The sequence below is a fragment of the Arvicola amphibius genome, chromosome 12, assembly GCF_903992535.2.
Source record: "Arvicola amphibius chromosome 12, mArvAmp1.2, whole genome shotgun sequence".
NCBI classification, from domain to species: Eukaryota; Metazoa; Chordata; class Mammalia; order Rodentia; family Cricetidae; genus Arvicola; species Arvicola amphibius.
Genome location: NC_052058.2, coordinates 24680631 through 24691312, shown reverse-complemented (window position 1 = coordinate 24691312; position 10682 = coordinate 24680631). Strand labels below are relative to the sequence as shown.

At 44.4% G+C, this 10682-nt stretch overlaps 1 pseudogene; it reads left to right on the top strand.

Annotated features, from left to right (window-relative positions):
- Nucleotides 1–509: 509 nt before the first annotated feature.
- LOC119827075 lies at nucleotides 510–10403 on the top strand (annotated as a pseudogene).
- Nucleotides 10404–10682: the final 279 nt, after the last annotated feature.

The following is a 10682-nucleotide window of genomic DNA, read 5'->3' as shown; positions in this document are numbered from 1 at the left end:
GGCGATGAGTCATGCTGAACCAGAACTTTATTCTTTCCTTATTGTACACTCTTCTGAGTGTAGTATTTGTAGAAACCCCCACATTGCTGTCTCAGCCCACAGAGCCAACAACACATTCTCCTCAATACTGTTTGGGTAGGTGACCATGCAGTAATGTGTCTCCAGCTTTGTCTTGAGTCCATCCTCATGCCCTTCCTTCTACAATGCTTAACCTCTCACCCAGATTCAAGACCATTCTTGGAAGAGGGTCCAAGATTCTGAGCCCCTGTTCTCCGGGAGCGGCAGACAGGAGAGTCTCCCCTGCTTACTACCTGTCTAGGCTGAAGCCCCAGATGATAGGCCTGAGATGTGACGTCTTCCACAGGACATTTCCAGCAGACGTCTAAGAAGTGCATAGGAAATGGTTTAGCATAGTCAGGTCCTGTTCTACATATGATGGGTTCATATGGAGTCGGGGTAGAATTCATCGCCCCCCCTGTGTGGGGATGAAAGACTCAGGCTAGTGGAGGATGAGCCTGTCCAGTGAGCCATCAAAAACCCCCAAACCTCCTGCACCGTCCCTGGAGCTTGGGTGGGGAAAGGTGAGTTGGCAGCCTGTTTCTCAAAGTGGATAGTTCTGGAAAGGGGAAAAGTGGAAGGGCTCCCACGAGACTCAGCAGACCCAGTTTTCCTGGGAGGTTGTGGTGGTGACCTTGGGTCAGTCAAGTTCTTTGGAGCCGAGAACTAATAGTGTACTTAGAGCCGTAACAACTCTGTCCTTCTTAGGTTGCCCTTGGTCATGGTCTTTTATCACAGACAGCAGAAAAGGAACTAATACAAACCCAAAGTAATTGATTTTTTTTCATTAAAAACATCACTTTCTGGTGCTACTATCTAAATGGCTCAATGGTTAAGAGACTCACTGCTCCTCCAGAGGACCTGGCTTCAATCTCCAGCACCCGCACAGCACTCACAACCATCCTGTAAACTCGAGTACCAGGGGAACCCTCTTCTGACCTCTGCAGGCACACACTTGGTGCTAGAAGTACATGCATGGCAAAACACCCATATACATAAAAATAAATAATTGAAAAAAAAACCCCACACTTACTTCAAAGAAGAAAAGACCCCCCCCTCAGTTCTTAAAAAAAACCCCTCCCAATATTAGAATCAATCCTCGTAGAAACCCGATTATGAAGGGGTGAAAAGTTGAGAGTCACTGCTGTAGTAGGGTTAATTGTCAATCTTACCAAAGATCCTCCAAGGAGTTGGGCTTCTGGGCATGCCTGTGGGGGATTGTCTTTAATATGCTAAAGTAGAAAGCCAGTCCACAGGAGTGGCACCATTCTCATGACCCAGGGGGACTGTATAAACAGATGGAGAGACCCAAGCACACATGTGTGCATTGCTCTCTCGGCTTTTGAGTATGGGTGCAATAGGAGTCGCCTGGCTTCTGGGACTCCTCTGCCAGTATGAACCGTACCTAGAGCTGTGGCTGAACAAACCCTTTCCTCAAAGCCCGCTTTCGTCAAGAGTGGTTTTAATTCATCACGAAGCAGATCACTAAGATGCGTGTGTCAAGTGTGCTGCCTGGAGTTTTCATTTCAACTCTTTTTTTTTTTTTTTTTTTTTGTTTTTGATTTTTTCGAGACAAGGGTTTCTCTGTGGTTTTGGAGCCTGTCCTGGAACTAGCTCTTGTAGACCAGCTGGTCTCGAACTCACTGAGATCCCGCCTGCCTCTGCCTCCCGAGTGGCTAGGATTAAGTCGTGCGCCCACCACCGCCCTGCTCATTTCAACTCCTTGACACATTTTAAAAGCCCTTAGAGGTGTAGCCAAGGAAGGCTGCTGAAACGGAGGCTTCGCGGTACCATAAAGACCTGTGCAGTGAATGAATCTGGTGCTCTCACACTGCCGCATCCTGGTAAGGGAAGGGAGGGCACAGGCTCAGAGGGCAACACTTCTGGGGGTAAGTGTGAGAAAGCCAGGGAGATGTACGTTTTTCCTCCAAGGAAGGATTTCAAACCGTAGAGTTAGTGGGTTTTAGTGGGTTGGTGTAGTCCTCCAAAGTTGAATTCTTCCTCTAGTAGCCCTGGTCTGTATGTCCTACTTGCTCCAACAGAGAGAACCCCTGAGAGGACAGGTGAATATTCTCATAACCACGCTTCTTGTACTTTTGGGTCTTGAGACTTTGTAGTGTTTGAGAAGGTGGAGGTTTATTTGGTTGGTTTATTTTGAGACCTTGCTTGGTTTTGAGTGTTTGTTTTCAATATGACTTTGTTGTTTGTAAGTCATATGGTGTGGACCCAGAAAAAGTAGGCCTAATTACTATTGAACGGCAAGCTTCCTGGTATATGTTTAACTACTCACAAGCCGTAAGGTTATGGCTGAGAGTGGAAAACAACTCTCAGCCAGAATAGGAAAACAGCAACAAACCAACTAACTATTTGGTCAGTTTGTAGGGCCTAACTTACTTCATTATTTTAGTATGATGTATTTTCAGTATAATTGGGAAAAGGAACCATGTTTATTTTCTAGTGCCCGGTAATGCCTAATTGTCCTATATGAACATGAAATTTATTAATCATAAAGATTAGCCCCTGAAGCACAATTAATAAAAAACTCAGAGAGAGAAATTGGAGCTTAACCTGAAGCAACAGCAAAGCAGCCAGTCACTGGCTCTTACCTTAACTTCAGTTCAAAAATGGTGATCCTGCCTCCAGGAATCTCAGAATGAGACTGTGTTTGGAGCTGTTTCCCTCCTATTTTATAATCTTCTCTAGTCTGGGATTAAATGTGTGCACCATTGGGATTAAAGGGCATGCACTGCCCAGTTTCTTCTTTGGCCACTAGTGTAGCTACGGGGATTAAATGTGTGGTTTCATGTAAATTTCTAATCCTTGAAAATTATTATTAGCACTGCCTGCCCAGTGGGGATGCTTTACTTTTCGGATCCTCAGGCAAGTTTTATTTATTAAAATACAAGTTAAATAACACTACATTTCCCCTTTTGTCTAAAATAAAAAGGCTATAACTAACTAAGAAAAACTATATATGGTAAGTACAATAACTATATACAATATATACAGGCAATAAGTATATCAACAATGTCTACCGCCCAAAACTATCTTTTGATATTTCTCAACCTTATAAATTTTACATTCTTTAGTGAATTTCTTTTCTGAGTCTCATAAACAAGGAAGACTATAACTATCTAGTCTTCAACTACCTCAGAAACCTGAGAAGGAAATAATATTCACCGAGTAAGCAGGAAGTTCAAGCAAAACAACTTTCAAAAAATGTGAGAGATGACAGAAACAGCTGACTGCCTGGACAGTCACCCAAAGTTCCTCTGCAATGTTGGGGCATCCATCTCTAGCCTACAGGCTTAGTATATCTGACAGACTTCTGTGGCAGGATATTTTGTGTCCTGCTTGTCTAATTAGGATGGCATACTATCAGCAGTCAAGCAAGGCAAGGGGGCATTTTCTTGCCCAGTGGCTTACATTTGCCACAAAGAAAGTAAACTCCTTGTGGAGTTTCTTCGAGCCCATTATCATCTCTCAAGTAGATTGGTGCTGCCAGGAGCAGACATGTCTTGTCATAAAAAGAAGAACCTAGGTTATTAAAACATCTTAAATGCCATATTCTGTAGATCTGTGAAGTGTTTGAAGATGACCTGTCTATCTAAAATACACATTGTTTGACCTTGAACACATACCTAATGTGACTACAAGTTCGATTATAATAGGTGACTGATTAACTAACCCGTATTTCCTATTATCCTAAACAGTTGGTAATTAATTTCAAGGACTAGAAATTTTCATTACAATGTAAATGAGCTGTATAGGTACAATACTTGAACAAGAGTAGAAATGTATGTGCAGTATGTTTAACAAAATCACAAATTTGTATCCATATACAAAATTTGTATACAATATACAAAAGTCCAATGCAATGTAAAACATAGTAGTTGCTTTTTTGTTCTTAGAGATAGGTTTCTCTGTGTAACAGCCCTAGCTGTCCTGGAACTAGCTCTTGTAGACCAGGCTGGCCTCGAACTCACAGAGATCCGCCTGCCTCTCTGCCTCCCGAGTGCTGGGATTAAAGGCGTGAGCCACCACAGCCCGGCTAAGACGCTATTTTTTACTTTAGGTTTTTGTCCCTCTCGTTCATTTTTTGTCGCTTGTCTGTTAGTTTTACTGACTTGGTTTTAGCCCGTGTAAGGCCAATGTACTCAGTTTAATTTTAGCACTGTGGTCACTGACATCCCGTAACCTCTGCCCTCCTTTCTGCTTGGGTAAAGTCCTAGAGGTTTCTGAAATCTCAAAAGGGGACCTGCTCAGCTTTTCTGCTTTACTTTGGTCTTCTCTTTCTACCTGCCATCGTGGTTCTCTGCATAATGGGAAGATATAAAAAGAAAAGGACACAATGTGTCCACTCCTGTCTTTAGGACCTGGAATTTACATTAACAGCCAAGATTTAGAGAATGCGTTTGTGGGGTTTCAGGAGCAGAAGGAACCATTCTCTCTCTCCCTCTGTACTGCATCAATCCTTTCCCTGTGGCAACTGCCCATTGCGATTCTGGGGGCAGCAAGACAGCGAAGGTGACCTTTGAAATGCACGAACCAAGTGTGCCACTGCGCACCGCAGAGGGGAGCTGCTCCTGAGCTCCAGGAATGGATTCTGGAGATGCCTTCTGACTTCTCACTCCTTAACCATGTCTGTCACACCCTGGGACATGCCGACTCCAGCACTATCATCTACTTACAAAGCCTGAAGGATTCATTCAAAGCTAGGAGTGGGTACCCAGTGGGTTTATGTAACAAACAAGTTTTTACAATTCCATAATGCTGGCGTAGACTGTAAGACAAGTTACTTTGTACCTTCGTTGAATTAATCAGGTAAGTTTAGGAAGTGTGAGATTTGCAAATTAATTTAATTGCCACTTGGAAGATGGGGAGGGGAGCCTTGTCTACTTTATGTTTATAGCAAATAGTATCTCTAGATGTTTTTTGGCTTTTAGAACCCAGTGTATCTCATAACTTAGCAGTCTATGTCAGAGTCAATATCAAATTTGCTGATGGTGTATTCTATTTATGCGAAAACCTCATATACATGCCACAAATTATCAAATGATTGTGACACAGAGATGACTAAAACAAAATATTTTATTGTTTTTTGAATTATTGTTGAAAAAATGTTGTAGGCTTAACAGATACTTGTTGAAAAAAAATGGTGGGCAGCTGCTGGCCACTCGCTGCGAGGGTTGGGTAGACATAGAGGCTTGCGGACTGTGGGCCCCTGACCTGAAAACCATCTTCTTTATGGTAACTGAGCTCTCTGTTTTCTTTGTATGGGACAGTTTAGAAACGCATTAGTGACGGAAAGAGGGTCATTGTTTTGAAGAACCACCTGGCCAAAGTTGAATTCCCTTTAAAACTTTTGAAAATGGATTTTTTCGGATTAATGGAGGACCGTACCGATTCTCATATGGTCGGACACCAAATTAGAATCCACTTAAAGCTTTTATGAAAGCAGGGCTTACATACCTAGAAAACTCATCAGCACCTACTTTAGAACATCACTTAACTTTGTGGAAACAGAGAGAGCTTTCAGAAAAACTAAGGTACAGGATGGCAAATGGTGGCGATCAGAATCAAAAAGGTGGCAGGTGAGGCTTTGAAGGGAGAAGATTGTGACAGTCAACCTGAATTTCTGCCACCATCCAAGTCAGCCTCCAAAACATAAAGGAAAACAAAAATCACAAAACAATGAATCAGAAAAGCCCAGTTTCTAATTCACAGCTGACTTTACCAGTAAGATTTGAAAAAACTTTTTGAAGAAACAGTTTTTAAAAATTTCCAGAGCTGTATACCAGGATTTTGCTACCATCATGAAAATGCTGAGAAGCTAAATTCAGGATGGGTGCACAGCCTTGTTGCCGCAGCGTTTGCCGCAGCGCAGCCCAGACCTTTACAGAGTTGTGAAATGGTTCAGATCCTCAGACAATCAGGCAATTGAACCTGGCCATGATTAATTCCGTACTAGTAGTCTATGGACTTGCTATTTCTCTCCTTGGAATAGGACAGCCTGAGGAGCTGTCTGAAGCAGAAACCATTTCAAAAGGATCATGGAGCACTACCCCACGAAGGGCTTGACTGCTTGGCCTGCTGTGGAATAGGAAAGGTGTATCTGAAGAAAAAACAGGAAGTATGGGTGGCATGCAGGCAGACATGGTGCTGCAGAAGGGAGCTGAGAGTTCTGCATCTGGATTTCTTGAGGCTCTTAATCACTTTGAAAAAGCAAAGACTTTGGGTTATGGGCTCCCTGGAGTTCTAACGTGGCCTACAAGTAGTGTGATCATTGAAGAATCTAAGCCAGAAAAATCAAGACCATGTTGGAGAAATTTTGTTGAAGGAATGCAAGTTTCCCCCAGTGCCTGGTGCTGTTTGCTGCTATCAGAAGCGCCGTGGATATTCCAAAATTCAGATTTACCTAACTGATCCAGACTTTAAGGGTTTTATATATGAATCAGGTGTTGCCAATACTGTAAGGTAGAATTTCACATGAACTGCTGGAAAAAGTTAAAAATGACAACTTTTAATGATAAAATCGACAAGGATTTTCTACAAGGAATTTGTCTCATGCCTGACTGTGAGGGAATCATTTCTAAGATTATCACCTTAGCAGTAGGGGTCAAGTTAAATGTGAATTTGAACACAAGGTTGTAAAAGAAAAGGTTCCTTCAAGACCTATTCTGAAACAGAAATGTTCTAGCCTAGAGAAGACTGAAAGAATGCAAAAACAACAAAAAAATGAAGAGAAAGATCCAAAAACAAGAGGCCAAAAAGTTAGCACCAGAAAGAATGGAAGAAGACTTAAGAGAAAGCAGCCCACCCAAAAAACAAAGAGCCAGAAGGAACTGTAAATACTGTTAAAAGTTGTCAGTTTCTTGATGACAGAATCCTGCAGTGCATCAAGCAGAATGCCGACAAGATTAAGTCTGGTATATTGAATACTTCCACACTTCTCCAAGATCTGCTTTCTTGGAAGGTTCTGAGCACGGGAGACTACACAACATGTTTTTTTTTTCTAGGAAAAAAATTCTCCATGAAGCAGTAGACTATGTTATCAGTCACTTGATTCAAGAAAAGAACAGAGTGAAGGCATGAATATTTCTGCATGTTTTGAGTGAGCTTCAAGAAGTAGACCCCAAGTTGGCTCCCTTTACTCAATATGGAGCATCTCTCAAGGAACTTGATTTTAGCGTCATGACTTTCCTCTGGAATGAGAAACATGGCCATAAACTGGGCTCTATAGAAGGAAAGCAGCTGGATTACGTCTGTGAGCCTGAGTCAGTGCAGGAAGCCTGCTGTTTGATGTGACTGCTGGCAGAGCACAGAGACGGGCTCCCCGCCTTGCACAGCGCTCTAGATGAGTTCTCTGATATAACGGATAGCTGACGCACTGTATTAAGGAAACAAGACAGCAATGAAATGCCGTTTGGTTGTATCAAGTAAAAACAAAGGTAAGAAAAAGAAGCCAAAAGACTCAAAGCCAATGTTAGCGGGATCTGGAACAACATCAGTAACAGCAAGTAGTAGGCTGTCACTTCCAGAAGACCATAGCAGGCGTGAGTCAGATCTGCAGGCCTCAAGCAGGATGTCAAAGTATTTGAAGCTCTTTATGACCAGCACAGTAGCCAGTATGTTGTCCGCCAATAAGCTGTGGGACGTTAACCCCAAACAGAAACGTTTGACTGTGTATGATTACTTCTCTCAGTTGTTGGAAGAGCATGGCCCCTTGACATGACTGACAAGGTGTTCTCTGAAGAACATGAGTGTTTCCCAAGGGCACTCGGCAGATGCTGGAAAAAGCAGGAGGTTTGAAGTCTTTCCTCCTGGGGTGTCCACGTTGTGTTGTGATAGATAACTGCATTGCCCTGAGGAAAGTTGCCTCGAGACTCAAGAAAAAAAAAAAGAAAGAAAGAAAGAAGAAAAACATTAAAGCTAAAGTTGAAGAAATTTCAAAAACAGAGAATATTTACGAGTTAACCCTACCACTGCATCCAACTGCCAGGGAGTTTAATAAACCAGATGTAATGAGCGCAGCAGCGTGTGAAGACATGGCGTGCGCCGAGTCCCTGAGACCAGTTCCTGAGGACTTGAGGCCCCCACTGGACTCCGATAGCCTCTTCTTGGCTCAGCCTCTGAGGACAAGCAGACTGGAAAGTGGTCTCTTCTGACTCTCCCACCCCACTCTGTGAGGGTGCGCACCACGGACCAGCCTCCTCTCCTTCCCCCACACCAGCTCATGAAGATGCCAAGCCGACATACAGGGCTCAGTCACACGTGGTCACAGGGTTCTGCACATACCTTCCTTTCCAAGGGTTTGACATCGGCCAGTCGAGGCCAGCGTACCTCACATGGTACCAAGCCTGTTGCAGCTCACCAGCATCCACACACATTTGGCCAGCATTTCTCTGAATATCCATGCCCGTGGTGCCATCTTTTGTAGCCAGCGACAGAGCAGATAAAAAAAATGCCACTGCATATTTCGAGAGTCGTAATTTGTATGCTGAAAATGACTCTGGGAACCAGATTGCCTCTGAAACCCAGATCCTTGAGGAGCCTTTGGGAATATTTGTGAAGTCCCAGAGCAGCTCGGCTGATGCTGCTACAGCTGAGAGAGCCTGACAGACACAGCAAGCATGGAGGGAGCTCCGACGGCCAGTGTGAAACTTCTCTAGAAAGTACCTGTGGGGTAGCAGATACTCCACCCACAGCTGTGGCTGCTGTACAGGTGTCTAGGAGTGTAATACATCAGGGAATCAATACCGAGCCACATGGACCTTTTGAGACACGGCGGGGGGGGCTTTCCCAGATTGAAAAGGAGTACCACCTGTTAAGAGACCAGCCGAGGGCAGCACGCTATGAGCAGATAAAACCCAAGAGCTCAGGAGAGACCAGGGATCTGGAAGAAAAGCCGAAAAGGAATGCTGAAGAAAACAAGATCTCAGAGACAGAGAAATTAAAAAACGGCAACAAGAGAAAAAAGAAATCCAAGAAAGATTGAAGGCCCTGAAGAAAAAAGTTAAAAACCTTGTAAACACCAGCGAAACGCCTGCCCTGATGGATTAGATAAGGAATGCAGGTCACATCTGGACCAGTCCATGGGAATCAGTGGCGTGCTCACAGAGGAGACAGCAGTGGAAGAGTGTGTCAGGAAGGGGAGAGAGGTTCACGAAGAGAGTCATCAGAGAGCAGCGACTGTGGAGATGTCTGTCCTTGAAAAGTGGAAGGAGTGAGAAATGTGTAAATTACAGAGTGTGGCAGCACAAGCAGAAGCCTATCTTAAGAACTTCAAGCTGCTGAGCCGTGATTCTGTGTTGTCCTGAGACAGAGCGCGATACATACTCCTGGGAGTCGTTCCCTTCAACGGAAGAGAAGAAATGGAGAGCACAAAATCTCAGTTTCAAGATCAAATTAAGGCCATTAAAAATGGCTTTTGGCTCAGTGAGCTTTCCAAAGTGCAGACTTCTGGGCTTTCCTTTCCTGCTTGTACAATGATTCATCCTCAGTTACCCTCTGAGTCTTCAGGCCATGAGGATCAAGGGCCGTGACTTCTGTAGACATGACTGGAGCAGTCCACAAGGATTTTCTTGTGGCACCTCCTAGTGGCTGCCCAGAGGGGGTTCCTGAACTGGTACCAGGATCACCCACCCAACAGCCTGAAGTTGCTCAGCCTGAAGAGCTCGAGGGCTAGCCAGGCGTTTCCATCAGAACAAAGCCCCGAGGCTGAGGAGAAACCACCCGGACAGGCTACTTGGTCAAGCCAGTCTCCAAAGAAGCCTTTCAAACATTTGTTATTGAACATTTGTCAGTGATATTCCCATGCTATTGCTAGCACTGAGCTTGCTGGTTTGTTAAAAAAGTTTGAAACAAAAACAAGAACTCACTCTGTGGATTAAGTATGAGGAGACTGCTGAAGGAGTAACAGAAACACATTCTAGAGGAACAGAAAAGAAACAGCCAAATCCAGGAAAAGACAAGAAGACATCTGAGGCTCATGCTGCTGCTGCTGTGGCTAAGTCCTCCCAGAGTACAGCCTTGGCCGTTGTGGGACCATCATCCAAACCATAGGCCAAAAAAGAGATGTTCCTTGTGAGCCCCGCACCAGGTGCCGATTCCTGAGAGCTATGCCATGAGATGTTCAAGTCAAAAAACACGCGTGTGCTAAATGTGGGCACAAGTTTCACAAAGGGTGCTTTAAGCAGTGGCTTAGAGGGCAGAAGACTCGCCCCACCTGCAGCAGCCGGACCTGCTGTCAGGAGTGTAGCCTGCAGCAGCCCTTGCCAACCCAGCCCAGCAGACGACGGAAACTGCCTTCTGTTGCCTTACTAATGCATTGTTCACTTGTGTGATGGCCTGACAGCAGTGTCCTGTTGCCCATGTAGACACAGATGTGCAAACTCTGACACTATGTACCACAAAGCTAACCAGCAAAGTCTTGAGTGCCGTCCAGATCAAGTCCCCAGCAGTGGCAGCCGTGTGTGGACCTCTGCGATGCTGTGGCTCCACATTCCTACGCTGTTGGGGCTGATGCAGGGGCTCTGAGACGAGAGGTTTCCTGGGGAAAGGGCTGTTGAGCACCTCAAAGCAGTGCTCATCCATATTCTCCCTTATTTTATTAATATTGAATG